Genomic DNA, 13343 nt, shown 5'->3' with positions numbered 1-13343 from the left:
ACTTAAATATATAGAAAATGTTTGTATTTTGCAAAATTGTTATATTACAAGCGTATGAGGAATAAGTTGAAAAGAAATGAATGAGTTAGAAAAGACAAGGTTTTAAATGGAAAGAATATACCAAAGGTTTTTAAAATTCATGAAAAACTGTCATTTATCAATACCCAATAACATTTACAGATGGAAATCAGAGTGTTTCATTTTGAAATAATTATTTGGCAGATAAATGTCTTTCGGCGAAAGCATATTACCTACCTGTATAAATACAATCAATAGAATTTAATTGAAATAGCAAACTTTTTTGTAGTTCAAATATTTTTGGGGACCATGTAAGGATTCTACAATGGTAAATGCTTCATTTGAGATACTTTGTCTCTAAAACCTATATAATTTATTGACTTTTGATTTAAACTTTATTTGATAATTTTACATAGTTGCTATACTGCAGGTATAAATAGTTTCAATTTTAATTCCTAAGTTCACAGAAAGAGGCTGTTTTATTTTATTACCTTCAACAACTTTAATCTCTAGTTGAATTATGATATCAGCACTATGATATATTTCTGCTTTTATGGGTAAATTCTCAAATAAAATTCTAACTATTGTTTCTTTTATCTAGAATTAGATTAGCAGATATGTGTTGTAAAAAACCACTCGTTTTAAAAATCTCAAACTGAATAATTTGAAAAGTATTTTGCCACAGAAACACTTCTATAAATTAATTCTTCAATTACTTCATTCTTGCATTGCATGTTTTTTTTTTTGTTAATAATGTCAGGAGTTTATTTTCGAAGTCTCAAACTGAATAATTCTAAACTGTCTGCCTTAGACCATCTTTAGTTCAATCAGGTTGGAGCCTAGCTGCCTTACCCTTGTAGCTGATTTTTGTCAGGACAAATAGGTTCATGACTAAGAGATCAATTTATTTATCAAGTAATTTGCTAAAACATGTTTCATTCAAATTCATGCAGAATTCGATATATGTGCTGCCACCTGCATTTTAGTAGCCTAAGTTCTCGCAATTATTGTGGGCAAAGAGTAGAAGACATGTAAATTAATTTAACCTTTGTATATAGCTGTTGAAAAAGTAGAAAAATGAAAGATACATACAGAGTGTTTTCTTAAATACTGTCATTAATTTTAGGAGGTGATTCACTGCAATGTTCGATGAAGCAATGTTCCATGAACATATGTTCAAAACTCCTTACTTTCCGAGATACAGGGTGTTGAAAGTTGGAGTGAAAATTTACATTTTTGCAGATAACTAGAAAACTATTGGAAATGAAAACTTCATGTCTTAGTCGAAGGTTATGTTTTATAACGTTATTAATTTCATGGAAATAGATGTTAGTAATATGAAATCAGTGGTGTATAAGTGGAGGCTTGCCTTTGTAAAATTTCAAAAGTTTCAATGTGAGATCAACTTGAAAATCTTCAGAAATCGTATGCATTTGTATGCAAAAATGTCAAGACAGTCTCGGAAAGGCAATTGAATATCCATGCACCCTGTTGATTATAGAAATGTGTTTGAAGTAATGAAATTGATTTACAAAATCTTTATCAATTACGATTAAGTTTATTTGCAATAATGAAATAGTAGTACTTCTAATATTTCAGCGAAAATGAAGCATCAAAATGTTCTACATTCCAGTTGCTGAAGTATTTGAATGAAATTAGGTATATTATATACTCATTCCTAATACATCCTCAATATAATAGTGTTTGTTTAATATATTATAATGAAATAGTAGTAAACAAGCAAATAACTTCCTACCAAATTTTTTACAAACATAATGAGCATGATACGTGGTTTCTTAATTTTTTTTAAGTTTTCATTTTTGTAACATGTCAATTTCAAGGTCCTCCAGGTTCACTCAATTAATCTATGAAAATATGGTCGAATAAGGTATAAAACATTCTCTCAACTAAAAAATCTTAAACATAACCAATTTGAATAAATACAAGTCATTATTAAGAACATAGTCGTAAAAGTAATGTATATGAAATACACACAAAAACAAGTTTTTTTTTTCATGACGTTTCCTAAAGCAGTTATTCAATTATAGTTTTCATTTTTGTTTGGAGTAATCGATTGGTCGAAATTGATTATGGAAGAAAAATTCCTCAGTGTGTGTTAAATGAAAATATTTTTTCTGAGTTGAAGTCATAATTTTTTCTTGCACTTTGCCAGCCTATTTTTAATGTGTTTTGGAATCCTATTGACCATCTGCCCTTTTACACTTTCAAAGTACACGTTTTCTAAGATGAAAATTTTATAAGGGACTCTATGATGTATAGGAACTAACAAGGGAATATTGCCCAACCTATTTTGGAATCTCACTCTGTAAGGTTGCAGTGAATTGTGTGTCAATCTTGTGGTTATTTGCTGTACAATTTAATTTTAACTAGACTAATACATAGTTAATATTTTTTTCTTCGAAATGTCTGTGACCTGTGGTGTTTGTCTTCGTGTGACTCAATGAAAACGACTGTTTTCTAAAAACTACGGGAATTCCATTACGAATGCGGGCGTGGACGCGATTAATATATACGGTAGAAGCGGCCGATTTTTGTGGTTTCACGATGTTTTTTTTTTTTAATTTTCATATTCAGGTTATTCGTAATAGGAATAAAATTTCTCTGTGACGATCGCTGAAATATTACGCAGATGTGTACTGCTTATCAGAAGTAACAGAATGTATTTTTACAATTGACATTTTCATGATTCGCCCACAATATAAGGAATAGACCAGTGGTTCCCAAACTATGCAATTTGAGTGGGTCGCGGAAACAGATTAAAAACACTTGATACTTTTGAATTGTTTCTCCATTCTGGGCAGTTCTTTCAAACAAAGCTTTAAAAGAGCTGATAGGGTTTTCAACCACATATTTGTGTGAAATGGCATTCTCCACTTTGGTGTATTTAAAAAATAAATATAGAAATAGGCTTACTGTGAAAAGTGACCTGCGTTTAACCCAGATATAGCACCAGCTCCAGCTCCACAAGTCACATTAATTACATAAGTCTAATTTATTGATTTTTGTATTTGTCTTTTTTCGTACTGTATTTTATCTTCAATTCAATATCATCTTTACCATTTTCTTTTAGAGGTGTATTCCTCAGTAGTGAATTTTCACCATAATTATAATAAAAATATTATTCGCAATAGTAATTATACTTAATATTATTTAATATGTGGGTCGCCAAAAAAATTCCGCAGTGAAGGTGGGTCCCCAGACAAAAAAGTTTGGGAAACGCTGGTATAGACGGCAATACTTTGAGAGGTCATTTGATACTTCTTGAAAAAGTGTGATTATTATGTTCCTGAAAAAAAAAATGAGTTTTAGCTTTATATCGTCATCAAAGGTGATGCGCGTGAAAATCTTGATAGCAATGACCCAAGCGGGAGGTAATTTGCTAAAAACTCTTGTTCGACTTTTATGAAATCAGATATTAATGATGAAAGAGATCAGTCCTAAACAAACACCGTACAAAAATGAGTCAGGAAAATAGATACAATTTTTATAAGGTACGGCCTTTGCTAAATTATTTTTATAAAGCATAAAAATACATTCATTTTGCCGTGGCGTATAAATTCAGGATTTCAAGATCATTTATTTTAACACGCTTTCATTAGCTTCACCTGTTTGATCTATTCGCAGGCAGATGGCGCTGTACGTAACTTAGTTGATATATTGACATTATCCCTTGATCTATTCGCGGGCAGATGGCGCTGTACGTAACCTCCTTGATATAATTCGAACTCACTTTACATGTATTTCTTCATTTGAAAAAAGGATTTTTTTTAACACGCGCGCCTGCTGCCTTATTTGTAACCGTCCTTTGCGCGCCTGCTGCCTTGGGCTTGGTTGCTGATTTTCAGGCTCCCTCTCCGGAATCGGAAAATATCAATGATAATTTTTCTAAACAATACACGGCTGATTGATCCTAAAGTTTAGGTAAAATAAATATAGTTTTAAAAAACTTAAAAACATGCTTTAATAGCAAACGAAACTAAAAAATGAAAAATAAATATAAATCAAATAACTAAAAAACACGCTTTTAAAGAACATAGAATTGAAAAGTTTTAAGCAACGACACATATAGACGACAAAAAATACCTACACCCTAATTTTCACTTCTTTAACAGAATATTATGAAAATAGCAATGCTGTGTTATTGAACTCCATGAAAAGATGCATCTGAGAAATCCGTCTAGGGACCTGATATTGAGGGGTTGAAAAAAAAATTAAATTAACCCTTTTATGTAAAAGAATTGGTTCAAGCGGCCCAAGTACTTATTAGGTTGTTTCAAAAGTTTTCAAATGATTGGAAACAAGCGTCATTTGAATCAGTGCACTTTTACCAACGTAACAAAAATCGATGAAACCCATCAGCATTAAAATTGAGTACTCGGGGTCCGATGAAGTAGACGAAGGTCTTTTTTGCCTGGTCCTGATTGGCGAAGGTTTGAAAAAATCGTAGTCGGTTGGCGAGAGGTCTGGGGAGTATGGCGGCTGAGGCATAACTTTCATGCTCAATTCGTTTAATTTTCGAACGGTGATTTGTGAAATGTGCGGTACATTTCGTCGATTTCCTGGCAATAAGACTCTGTTGTAAAAACACGACGGAGAAACTTTTTGAAACAATTCAATAGTATTTGGATACGCTAAAGAATTTTGAATGCGAAATTGAAATAGAAAAGAATTCGAATCAATTTTGTTAATTGTCAGTTGGAAGGCAAGTTTTGTTTAGCCTGATGAGAATGATAATCTTATCTAAATATTACACGCTGATAGTGCTGATAAAGGAAAGAAACTTGTTGTTATCAGTCATTGGCAACGATATTATACAAACTACCGAAATTGCAAAATCATCTTATTTCGCTAGTGTTTCTCAGAAATATTAATCTATCAACTGGTTGATATTCTGTACTATATTTTCATCAAATTAGAGAAATATTAGTTTTTCCAATAACTGTTGTAAAAATTTGTTCATTTTATCAATATTGTATGAATTTTAAGAGATGTTAGAAGTTATATGTTTTATTTTTCAGGAGTAGGAAAGGCCATAGAGAACCAGTTCACATATTATTTTGAAATTACCTCAATTGAAAAAGTCTACTTCTTGCTACATTTTCGTCATACGTTCCAATTCTAAAATATTTTTTAAATTATTCGAATAAGTTTCAAATCGAAATAAATGTATTTACCTACGTTTGTTGCAACAGTAACTCAAAGGTGTATTGATTTCTGATATTTCAAAAAATACTTGGAAATGATAACATTTTCGTCGTCAAGCCAAGATTGTCGTTCAGATCTGAAATTTATCACTATTATTTATGATACTCATAAAAATGTTGGCACGCATATTTGTTATTTTTGTGCCAGTTCATAACACGAACATTTTTTATAGAAGAATCATTTCAATATATTCATTCTCAAACTGTTTTCAATGTCCTAGTGCAATTTTATACAGGATGTCCATTTTAAGAATGAAATGAATATAATCGAAATACAAATAATTTATGAAGAAACAAAAAAATTGAATTCAAATTATTGTTCAAGATTTCACATCGCTTCGATTGATTGTACCCTGTGATCTAATCACTGGATATAAGCAACGAAACTAAGAACAAATTGAAACATTGCTTGGTGACTCAGATCCGGCTCGAAGGACCAATGATAATATAAATTACAATCAAGCTTGGAAACGGTAGGAAACAAAAGGGAAATGACAATTCATCTTGTCAATTCCATTTGATCAGTTTACGCGATAAAAGTTAGTTCCTTACCGTTTCCAAGCTTGATCTGAATTTAAATTCAGTATTTTTTCAATATGGAAAAGAATGAATAATAATAGCTCGGCTCGAGTTTCGAGCCAAACACAGGCTTTTTGAAATCGAACCGAGCTGAAGACAAAACTCGACTCAGCTTGAATACACCTCTAATTTTAATACCAAAAAAATGCTTTATCAAAAATAACGAAGAAATTTCAAAAACTTCGCCAACGATTACAATGTTCTTACTACTCAAACTTCTACTATAACATCAATTGCTCAATATTCTCTCTAAACCCGTTCTTCGAAGAGTGATATCTTTCCCAAATACCCTCCTTGTAAACCATAGATTGTGCATTCAACAACGAATAACATGTTCTATTGATAATTACTAAATATAGTTTAATTAAACTGATAACAAATGTTCTTATTCAATATGACTCGCATCTCGTGATATATCTTATTTTTATTGGAATTAATGTGCTCGAAAGATAACAGAAAAAATTATATTCGAACAACAAAATATATAACACTAACCTAAGGCATGTTTTTCTCAATTGCCATTAAATTTTATCATTATTCAAGTGTCTGCAAATGACTACGTTATCGAATATGCTCCAAAGTTCTGGAAACTGGGTGATTTTTTGTTGTATTATATCCACATTCTTTTATGGATGGGGATCAGTTTACCTCATTCGATGTCCTACAAATTATGGAAAAACATCATAACGAACGTATAAGACTTTGAAAGCATGTGAGATCAAACCAGTAAGAAAAATTCTTTGTTTTTAAGGACAAAACACAAACACTACAAGAAAATCCTTGAGGCGCTCTCAGAGCGTTGGATTTGAATCGCTGAAGATTAAATTCATTTGGGAAAACGTTCTCAGGAAGTTTATTCCACATAAACGCATTTGTCCCAAAGAAAGAGTTCTTAAACAGTGAGTTTCGAGGTGTACTGAGTTGAACCTCAAAACGATGAGCAGCCACAATCCGTCGCGTATTTCTGATACGTACCGCTCTTGGTGGAATCAAATGTGCCAAGTCACTTGAACACCTCCCGTGAAAGTATCTATAAAAGAGACACAAATCTTCAACCTTTCTTCGATGTTCCAGACTATCAAGGTTGCAAGTGATTTTCGTGTTTCCAATCAGGCGGAGGTCTCTTTTTTGGATGGAATCCAACAGCTTCAGGGTATGCTTAGGGGCGGAGCTCCATACATGAAAACAATACTCCAGAATGTCTGATCTGAGCTTCATATAGCATCAAAAGTTACTGAGGTGTGTACAGTTTGCTGGTTTGGAACAGCGTTCCAAGCTTTTGAGAAGTAGCCTTTGGAATCCCAATCGAAACAGAAAGCAGAATTGTCTATTCTGACATATTCGGTTAGGAGACATTTATATTTTTGGAGAAAACCGATCCCTGGGTTTTGGTGGCATTGAATTGAACCTGGTTACTTTTACCCCAATTCGAAATCACCATCAGATCCTCATCAGCAACCTCCTGCTGCCGGTGAAGATGTGCATCCTCAGCCGATGTCACAGACAAGACAAGTGTGTTTTCAGGATGGCTAGGATGGATTTCAGATTATTGGCGACATGCTAACTAATGAATTCACGCGATGTATTAGGCGTTACCAGTAATATTTTCCAAAACATAAATGCTTTGTCTGTCGTCTATACTTCAGAATATTCTGTGTTTGAAAATGGTTTATTCACCTTTAAGCTTTCCACGATAGTATGGCTAATCTGTCGGTGCTCAATATATAAATGACTTCTTTGAACTCACCTATTGAATGACTGTTCCTTTCTATGATTAATTTCAGCTTTGGATCATCCTCACCTTCCAGCTACTGACCTGTACGTTTCCACTCACAGTGTGAACCATCGACGTTCACCCCTGTTGCTCACTCATCTCCAACGTTCATCCTTCATTTCCATATAACTTCCAGTCTGTCATGCTTTACACACCAGATTGCCTTCAGCTACCGACTTCCATGTGATCGCCACTATCTAATTTTTCCTTTCCCCACGTTAGCCTGCAGTACTGAAAACGTACCTAGTATACGAGCATTGAAGCACCCCTTCTCTGGTTAGCATGCACATAAGATTCATGCCGATTGCCTTTTCAACCTCCCTCCCACTTTCTTGTAATTAATGCAATTGAGTAGTGACATTTTTCCACTGCAGACCATCGCCCCAAGCTGCATTCCACACTTGTTACATCCCGAATTCTCTCGGCAAACTCTTCGCTGTATGCTCACAGTGGAAAAAAACAGTGGAATACCTTTTGCAGTTGCCTCATCTACCGGAAAACCTTCGCTTACACTCCATACACTTACATTTTCTTTCCGAATTCTCTATTTTCATACTACTCGAATTGTCCTCTAGCTTTCATCTCCAAGAATGACGTTCTGCTCGATCAGCACCTCATCCTCGTACCTCTTTTCGACACCCATTAGCAGGATATGACCTGTCATACAACACACACCTGATATCAGTTTCTTACCCTCGCCTCTACCTTGTTCACTACCGCTTCACTCTTGGTCTTATTCGCCGCCCTTATGAAGTTAAAGAATCCCCCCTTCCTCAAGCATCCCCTTGAAAATCCACCATAGTACTCGCCAAGTTGATCGAAGCTAAGCGAGTATTTTGATTCGCTTTGTACGTGAGTACGTCTAGGTAACTTTATGAGTAGTGTAACGTAAGCTTTAAGGTACGTGCACAGCGTATTGTGTCCGCATACTGTCGTTCATGCTCGGTACTCGTATACTATGGTGAGCATATGTTGCTGTAAGCTGGAAAAAACCGTATGATGTCGATTGTGATAGTGATGGGCCAGGTTTCATGGCGGCGCTTTATTGATAACGTCAATAAATTTTTATTCATTTTTTAATTCCGTTAAAAAAATCGCTAACAGAGGCGAAAACTGATAGTCTGTTATAAAACGCAAACTGTACAGCACAAAAATTATAGATACTTCTAAGAAGAAAAACACAAACTGTGTACAAACGCTACCTCGTCAGTATATTGGAGACTAACAGTGACAAACATAGTGGTGGATATAAACTGCACACATACTAGACATTGTTCAGAACTATTTACGGAATCAGGGTAGAAATTTTTGTAGCTGCCCTACAGGTACCCAGCGCTCATCTAATCCGCTAAGCTCTGCACCGGTACGTTAGATTTTTATATGACTGCAAGCGAGTTAGCAAACATTACCAGCACTCTTCCCGGCTCCACTGTGTATGATACCTTCACGATTCACCCAGCTGAAGTCGCATTCTTCAAAACCTACGAATCACAAAGTCTTCCAATCTCGGTGATATCTTCTATCCGGTTCTTTGATTTTTTCTTTTGTTAGGTATTGTGCGTATTAGGTTCTTTTCAGCTTCGGGTCCCTTTATGTTACATTAGTGGTTCCAGATATGCTTCGATATTTCCAACTTCATGATTGTTCTCCGCGAGGTGTTCTTCTTGGGCTCTCCAATCCGAACCATCCTTTTAGTTTCACTTGTCGCGGTATGGTATTCTGGAAGACAGCTCTTAATGTCGTGTCTGAATCTGAAGTAAGTTATACTGTGGTGCTTCTTATTCAATTATCCTCTCCAAACGTTTTGTGACACAATAGAGAGATAAACATACTGCAACTCCTCCTCCCTGTTGAACTCTTGCTATACCAATTTCTGGAAAACGTTAAACATCTTTATTGATCATGAATTCAAATATGCAACCTGCCAGACCAAACAAATTCCCTTCAGGAAGCTGAATGATATCAAGAAGGATGTTCTACAGAACGAACACTTCAAGAAACTCGTAGAGCAGATATTGTTCAGGGACAAGGAAAAGAATAATTCAAACCGATACTATCTCTTCCTCACATTGGGGAACAAGAAACGAATTGGATCTGAGTGCATTAGAACTTGCTTCAGATCCAGATATTCAATACATAGCAGCCTCACCAAGCCACCGAAGAAGTTGCTTGCATGTTTATATGTGGATATTTTATTATGTGTGGTACGCAAATTGGTGTTGTGGTTAGGTGCCCGACACTCGGCCGAAAGGTCCCGAATTCAAACCTAACATTGACCAGATATTTTTCTTACGAAAAGTTGTCTAATTGAGGTTAGGTTGATCCTCCAGCGTTACATAGCTGAAGGCACTGCGAATAGCCTTAGGTGGTTTGGAGAGACATTAACTTCACCTACTGAGATCATGAGACTAATGACCACAGTAGTCAATGCCGTTAGTTTCACTTGTTTACTCGTCGCTTTTCTTAAACTCGGAACTAATATCCGAACTGATCTAGCTCTGAAACTCCGAACCGTCGTATATAAACTCCCATCAAAAGTCGTGGTAGATTATTCGAACTTTTGTTTGACGATTTGAAGTCATGATGCAGAAGTCGGATTGATACGCTCAGTGAGTCATCACCCACAGACGTTCGATGATACTAAAGATCGAAACATCATATCGTATATCAGTCAACATTTTCAGACAATGATCTGAAAAGTCCAGAAAATTTAGACAACCTCTGACATTCTAGGATGTGTTTGAATAGTTAGTAGTAGAACCTTAACTGTACTTGTTTGACCAGATGTAAGATAAAATCGTCATGTACCGTTTATAGGCACATTACAATTTGGAATACAAATTTTTAATAATGTGAAAATGGGAGCCATTTTCAGAAAGAGCAAAAAGAGAAAATGAGAACCAAAAACAGCTTACGCTGAAAATTTTTTGCCAAAAAAATTATCCTATCAAATTTGTCTATTTCTAGTCATGTGTGTCGAAATAACCAATGAAACCATCATTACACTGATAACTACCCATGGATAGTTTTCACGGGTAGTTATCACTTATGTCATGACATTGCTAAGCAACCAACACAATAAAGTTGTTTGACATTTCAGTAATTCAATTTATTTCGAAAATGTCACTTCCTCGCTTTGGTGTTCAAAATGATGCGGCAATTGACAAAATCATTGAAGAAAATACACCAAAAAATACTGTCAAACCTTATTTGAATATTGATCAGGAACATCATAACCAAATAATCAATAGTATGCGTGGAAACACCTATGCAGTAACCGAGGCAAATACAGCAAGATCAACGGAATATCATTATACGAATTGTTCTTTTAATAACTGTGTGTTCAATAAATAATTTTGTTCGAATTGCAAAAAATTTTCTCACCGAATATCCCTCGAACATTGATAAATAACTCATAATTTTATCACAACTTCCTCAAGCACGTTATTTTAGGTAACATCCCTCCGCCTTCGGCGTCGGGATGTTACCAAATAACGTGCTTTCGAAAACTGTGATAAAATTATTTCGTTAGTTATCAATGTCCTTGGGATATTATAGCTGATAATCCGCCTGTTCATCTGTTTTACTTTTATCACTTGTGAACACATTTCTTTCTTTTTTAAATGAATAAAGTCGATTTATTATCATTATTATTATTATATGTTTTAATGATTTCTTCTCAAAATGTATCCAAAAATAATCTTGAGTATCAACATGTTATTTCATTGCGTTTCATTGATTTTAGGCTTCGATCACGACACAAGGTAGATTGCTTTGATGATGAAAGAGTTGAAGGAGAAATCTCAATACTAAAATAATCAGGAAGAAATAACCTCAAAACAAACACCAGAATCATAGGAATGTAGGCTTTCCGGTTTTTCCCGTGGTCTTCTTTGGTTATGATTTCCAAACGCTTCGACTGCAACTGCGGCAGTCGTCTTCCGTGGCGTGATCGAAGTACTCTTCTTGACGTATCAACTGAAACTAAAACTTCATTTGATACGTCAGTTGATACGTCAAAAAGAGTACTTCGACTTTAAAAAACCATTTGAACAGAAGTGGGCATGTTTCATTGGTGGAATATACATCTAATTATTATTGACCTGAACAAAAATCGGTCATCGTGATATAACTGGAATTGTTATACATATAGCATCACAAACTTTTTTTGTAGATAACTATGATTATTTTATGAATTCTTAAAATTAGTCAAGTAGTTTTTGAGTTTATCCATTACAAACATTCAAAAATATTCATTCTCGTGTAATCAGTTTACAGTCAGTTCAGAACTTTATATGAGTATTCTACGAACAGAATACTCATATAAAGTACGTATTCTTGTTTGATGAACACTAATACCATGTGTAAATTGGTGTTGAATCTAAGAACATCTCAAATCATTGTCTGAAGAAACAAGACAAAACAAGGCAATATCGATAATGTCCTTGATTCCACGTGAAGGCCCAATTTTTTGACGGGTATTTTTTTAATCTTTGTTCCTCACCCAACAGTAAATTTTCCTTTAAAAGTACAGCTGTTGTTAGATATATTTCATTTACAAACAACGAAAAATTTAAATGAATCAACCCATAATGTGGTTTCATGTGCTTACCATAAAAAAATTATTTATAACATTGATTTATACATTATTAAACTATCAACCAGTTTTTCTTCATCCAGGCCACATATCTATTTTTAAAGTATTATCAAAATGAAAATTATCTCACCAGCATTGCGGTCTGTTGTAACTTGAACTAAAAAAGTTGAAGATAAGCTTGATCCGTAATGTCCCCTACTGATATATGTTTGGAATTAATAGTTCATATGATTTTGCAAAGGCAATATTTAAAATTCAGGATAATTAATAATATGATCATCAACTCCATAGATAGGTCTTTCACCATCTGGGTGTACCAAAGTCTTTGTTACAGGATTGAATCAAGAAATTGGTCAATAACAGGACCAATCACTGATTAGATTACTAAGCATTGAACACCATTTAGAGGACATCTTAACGAAAAAAGGCCGTATAACAAAGACCTCGGTTCCAGCGATTCAATAAATAAATAGAGATAGCTCTTCAAGTTTTATGCGAATGCGGAGCACTGGATTGCAAGAAAAAAAGTAATTTATAGACGGTTCAAATTATTTACAGAAGAATATAACAGGAAGAATATACAGGACCTGTACAAACTAGTATTGTCGGCAGTGTTGCCGCGATGCTTTGAAAAATGTCGTTACGTTAATAATTCATATATTCAGCATATATTCACCCTTTTCCTTGTTATAGTTACAGTTTTTCATGAATTTCAAATCAAATTCAAACAATAATAATAAATAATTGGATGCCAAGAGATATACACCAAAGACAAAGTGACAAGTGACATGAAAATGTGTAAGCAGTCAGTTTTGTTTTATAAAAATGATCATGTAAAAGCGATTTCATGTCGAAAATGACACATATGTCATGCAACAGTGACAATCTAATATGACTAGTTAGACTGATCTTATATACAGACTTGGTAAAAAGTACTAAAACATTAAACGGCGTACAGCTTGTCAAATCTAGCTGTTACTCTGAGATGCGGGAACAGTAAAGACATGGTAACTCTACACTATCAACTTTTATGAGGAAGTACAATTGGGAAAAATATTTCAGTTCAAATGGATTCGGCAAGTGTTGACAACTACACATAAACCATTGGGAACCCCAATTCTTCCTTTTGTACAGGAGGAAAATAGTTAGA

General features: G+C 34.3%; 1 protein-coding gene across 16 annotated transcripts in view; it reads left to right on the top strand.

The window, feature by feature from the left end:
• The window catches only part of br (broad-complex core protein), a 124568-nt gene that overhangs the window by 58814 nt on the left and 52411 nt on the right, over positions 1–13343 (top strand). The window lies entirely within an intron of this gene.

This window comes from Leptinotarsa decemlineata, unplaced genomic scaffold (assembly GCF_025532065.1).
Source record: "Leptinotarsa decemlineata unplaced genomic scaffold, Ldec_3_MD MMD2_P_RNA_scaffold_2, whole genome shotgun sequence".
NCBI lineage: Eukaryota > Metazoa > Arthropoda > Insecta > Coleoptera > Chrysomelidae > Leptinotarsa > Leptinotarsa decemlineata.
The sequence above is the reverse complement of the archived record's forward strand: the minus strand, read 5'-3'. Positions and strand labels throughout refer to the sequence as shown.